This window comes from Phyllostomus discolor, chromosome 3, assembly GCF_004126475.2.
Source record: "Phyllostomus discolor isolate MPI-MPIP mPhyDis1 chromosome 3, mPhyDis1.pri.v3, whole genome shotgun sequence".
Classification (NCBI taxonomy): Eukaryota; Metazoa; Chordata; class Mammalia; order Chiroptera; family Phyllostomidae; genus Phyllostomus; species Phyllostomus discolor.
Window position 1 is genome coordinate 10,869,633 of NC_040905.2, and position 5,062 is coordinate 10,874,694.

A 5,062-nucleotide genomic window follows, 5' to 3' on the forward strand; every position below is an offset into this window, starting at 1 on the left:
GGGGCAGACCCATGTTTAATAGCTGCTTGGTACCCTCTGTCAGCACTCAAATAACAAAGTCACTGGTATTCTCGACGTTTTCATGCTTGGCCTGAAATGTGTTGGTAAATAGGATGCTGGCTGCAGAAAAGGAAGTAGTGGGCAGACTGTGGGGAATTGGAGTTAATGCCTTATTATATTTTTTAATCCTTTCCCTGAGCAGTAATTACGGGTGGCGAATGAAAGTTCTGGGATCTGTTGCTTCACGTTGAAACTTAACTGCTTCCTTCCCTGCAATGAAACAAAAGCTGGTGAGATTGGGCAAAGATGAGAGCCCAAGACGTGAGAAAGGGGTACATTTTGAATTCGACTTCTTCTCCTGATAGGCTGGAGATGAACTGTCGTTTGTAGTGCTCCTTCATATGAGAAAACGAAAGTGCCAGACCTCTATGTATCCTGCAGGCAGGTCGTTCCGGGCTGTCTTTGTGAAGTCTGACCTTTGGGGTTCAAGCAAACGCATCAGGAGAAGACGGCAGGTCAGGGGAGGTTGGGGTTTTTGTTTTTGCTTTTACTTCCTCTTGGAGTGTACGTCGTCTTCCTACCTTCCTCTCTGTCCCAGGGAAGCCACCTGTGTGAGGAGATCTCCAGAGTTCTTCCACTTCACGGGTAAAGCCCTACAGGTTGCGTTCAAAGCCAGAATCTGGGGCTCTGGGGACCAGCAGTGTTCCCAAGCCAGGCAGCCGGGTCTCACACAGGGGGCACAGGGCCAACTCGTGGGGCACGAGGCACCGAGGGAGCGCCGTCTTGCATCAGATGCCGGAGATCTTTCATCACGTTGCTCTGACAATGAGGCTCGAACAACCACAGTTGAAAACTGATGCAACAGGGCAGAAGGGTTGGCAGCCTGAGAATGAAGCTGCCCTTGTGAAAGGGGAGACAGAAAGGGAAATTGAAAACAATACCTTGAGGCACTGAAGGCCAATCACCAGCTGCACGTGACCTGAGATTATCCCACATCTTTTAAGATGACCTGAAAGGGAGTATAATTAAGTCACTCAGGGGGCAGGTTATGGGGGATGTTAGAAATGCCTTAGAATATTAACCTTTCTGAGTGTCAGGAACATGAATGAGGTCTGAACCGCAGTTTGGTTCTTGTTACTCGTTGGTGAATGAACACCTTGGTGTTAAAAAGAACACGCGAGACACAACTCACGGTAGTGGGCTGAGGAATGGTCCCCCCAAATGTCAGATCCCAATCCCTGGAGCCTGGGAATGTTTTCTTATTTTGAAAAAATTGTCTTTGCGGGTGTGTGATTGAGTTAAGGGCCTTGGGATGGAAAGATTATCCTACAGAATCCAGTAGGCACTACAAAATCACAGTGTACTCCTTTTTGGAGGGACACAGAAAGGGATTTGACATACACAGGAGAAGAGGAGAAGGCGATGTGACCACAGAAGCGGAGACTGAAGGGATGCGGCCACAAGCCAAGGCATACTGGTTGCCACTGGAAGTTGGAGGAGGCAAGGAAGGGCATCTCCCCTCAAGCCTGTGGAGGGAGCACGGTCTTGCTAACACCTTGATTTTGACCCAGTGCTACTGATTTGAGACTTCTGGCCACCAGAACTGTGAGAGAACACATTTTGTTGCTGTAAGCCAGGAAGTTGGTGGTAATACGTTACGGGAGTCATAGGACTCTAATACACTTGCCTAACTTGAACCTACTTAAGTTAGACTCTTAAGTCATCAGACAGGTCTCTCTACAGAAAAATAGGTCAGCACCCACCTGTGTTTGTAGAAAAAGGCACACAGGAAAAGCCACGGTTGTCTCTGGGTAGGGGAACCAAGAGAAGAAGAGTTTAAAGTAAAAGGCAGACGTACTCTTAATTTTTATACACTGATTCTGTTTGAAGTGTTTTCAAATGCATGCATTTCTTTTTTAAAAAAGTAAACTTTTGCCCTGGCTGGAGTAGCTCAGTGGATTGAGTGCGGGCTGCGAACCGAAGTGTCGCAGGTTCGATTCCCAGTCAGGGCACATGCCTGGGTTGCAGGCCATGACCCCCAGCAACCCCACATTGACGTTTCTCTCTCTCTCTTTCTCCCTCCCTTCCCTCTCTAAAAATAAATAAAATAAAATCTTTAAAAAAAGTAAACTTTTAATTTTAGAAGGGCTTCAGATTTACAGAAAAACTGCAGAGAGAGTGCAGCGAGTTCCGACACACCTATAACCAAACTCCCCTTTTAGTAGCGTCTTACATTAGTGTGGTGCGTTTGTCACAACTTGTCAGAATGAACCCGTATTGATACATTATGGTCAACGAAAGTTCATACTTCATTTGAATTTCCTCAGTTTTTACCTGCTGTCACTTTTCTGTTCCCAGGTCCCTTCCAGGACACCCCATCCCATGTAGGTCTCAGGTCTCCTTTGGCTCCTTGTGGCTGTGACTGTTTCTCAGACCTTCCTTGTTCTTGATGACCTTGGCCGTTCTGCGGAGCACTGCTCGGTACTGCCTACTAGTCAGTAGAATCTCTCTTAAGTGGGATCTGTCTGCTGTTTTTCTCATAAGTAGAATGAGTCATGTATTTTTAATTAAAAAAACTAGTTAATAAAAAGGAAATACAGTGTTAGTACACCAAAAATACTTGTGTAGATCATTGTGAGGATTAAAAAGAATATGTGTGTGTATACATATATATGTATACACTACATACAGTATATATATAATTTAGGAAATTGTTCACTATTTAGTACATACTGCATAAGTGTTATCTATTATTGCTTCTGCTATTGTGAGGTTAAAAGGTTAAAAAAAAAGCCCTGGCTGGCATAGCTCAGTGGATTGAGCGCGGGCTGCGAACCAAAGCATCACAGGTTTGATTCCCAGTCAGGGCACATGACTGGGTTGCAGGCCACGGCCCCCAGTGACCGCACATTGATGTTTCTCTCTCTCTCTCTCTCTCTCTCTTTATCCCTCCCTTTCCTCTCTAAAAAATAAATAAATAAATAAATAATCTAAAAAAGGTTAAAAGCATATGCTAAAACAAATGTGTTGGTAACAGATGTAGGTGGGGTAACGGGGTTGAAGTCAGAAGGATCTGGATTACAGCTTCAGCCTTACGACTTGCTAGCTCTGTCATCTGGGCCAAATAGCCCCTCTGAGACTCAGAATTGACATCTATAAAATGGGGATAATAACACATGCTTAATAAGGTGGTGGGAAAATTAAGAAAGGAAGTATGTGTACAATTCAAATACAGTGATAAATTTTGTGTTGTTCTTAAATTGAATATTGGAAGACAAACTGATTTGTGCAAGTAAAAGAGCCAAGTTATTGCTTTAAATTTGCTGGATTTATAAGCATCTCTGCCTTTCTAACTGTGATGAGTTATCCATCAGGGACTTATTTAGTGCCTACTAGAGGTGAAGTTTTGTATGACACACAGTTTCACAAGACACAGTGCCTGCTTACCAACCACCATGGGCAGGAACTAAAACCTGTGACTGCAGAAGGTGAAGAGAGACTCCTGGCAGCTGAGGCAGCTTCGTCTTGAAATGCAGGTAGCTAGGATTCTTATTCTTTATCTTCTCTTGATTATCAACATATTGGATGCATACTACAGACAATCTGGAAAAGTATAAACCAGTAGAAGGAGAATATTTAAGCATATTTATATTTTGGCATAATTCCTTCTAGTATTTTTTTTTTACTGTGAATTAAAAAATTTGCTGAGATGATAATATACATAAAATACAGTGTCCAGTTTTTTCGCACTGAATGTAGCATAAACATTCTTTCATGACGTTCAAACTGCTTCTTGAAGAATCATTTAAAATAACTGTGTAATATTTCCTGTGTTAATAGGATCGGTGTGGCTGCTGTGAAAGAGACACAAAATCAGTGGCGTGAACAATACGGAATCTGCATCCCTGTTGCGGCAGTCCGAACCGCATGGCTGCGGCCGCTCTGCCCCAGTGCGCTGTCGCTGTCGGAGGCTCAGGCCCCTTCATCGTGCTGCTCTGCCCTCCCCAGGTGTGGCCTCATCTGCCTGGTCCAAGGAGTCCCAGCCCCCTTCTATGTGAAAATCAGAAAGGGGCAAGAGAAGCTGGGAAAAGTGCACCCCTAATCTTTAAGGACACGACCCGGAAGGTACACCTGTCACTTCCGCTCACAGTCTGCTGGCCAGACCGAGTCAGAAGGCCATTACCAGCTGCAAGGAAAAGTGGGAAATGTAGTATTTATCCCAGGTAATTCTGCACCCAGCTCAAAGCCAGAGTTCATATTACTTTAGAAGAAGAAGACAGAGGTTCAAGGTCAACCAGCAATCTCTGTCACACCTTGTATGGCTGTCCTCCACTTACATAAACCACCTACTGTCGCTAGAGATTTTTGATACCTCCGTTTTCTTCTGCTTTAATGACCAATCTTTAACATTTTGTGCTTACCAAATATCAAATATTTTACATATTATTTCATTTAATCCTCACAATAATCTTGTGGATAAATAGTATCTTCTCTATTTTAAATCGATGAAAGTAAAGTTAAAGAACTTGCACAAGGTAACGTAATTGGTAAGTGGAGTGGCTAGGATTTGAACCTATGGTGCATATACAATTACCATCACTATATACTTCTTATCTTTGGCCGTGTACTGATGATTTTTTTAGATAAGATTTTTAGAGGAGGAATTACTGGGTATGGACATTTTTAAGGCTTTTGATATATGTTCCTGAATGACTTTAGAAAATTCATTCTAAATTAAATGGATGGCCCGTTGTACCAGTGGGGCCATTCCCTCCTGTGAGAAGAAAAGATGTCCTCTCATTGGTCCAAAACAAATCTTCCCACCTGGACATCTCAGGCACCTCCCAGCCTCTCCCTGGAATTGGCCCCTCTCACTCTAGGCTTGATTTTCCCCTCACTTTTGCCCTCAGGCACACTGGTGGTGCTCATAAAGGGACGGTGGTTATTTTACACCCGTTTGTACACTTCATGGTGTCCAGCCAAGTGTGAAAGGCACATTGGCATTTGTTGAATGAGCATAAGTGACACGTGCCTTTGTGGAATGTAAGCCTAGTGCCCGGCC

At 43.8% G+C, this 5,062-nt stretch overlaps 1 long non-coding RNA gene across 1 annotated transcript; it reads left to right on the forward strand.

The window, feature by feature from the left end:
• Positions 1-1,168: 1,168 nt before the first annotated feature.
• Positions 1,169-2,493, forward strand: LOC118499295. The gene is made up of 2 exons (XR_004901821.1): positions 1,169-1,605; positions 2,359-2,493. It is a non-coding gene; the product is annotated as an uncharacterized LOC118499295 (long non-coding RNA).
• The last annotated feature ends 2,569 nt before the right edge of the window (positions 2,494-5,062 follow it).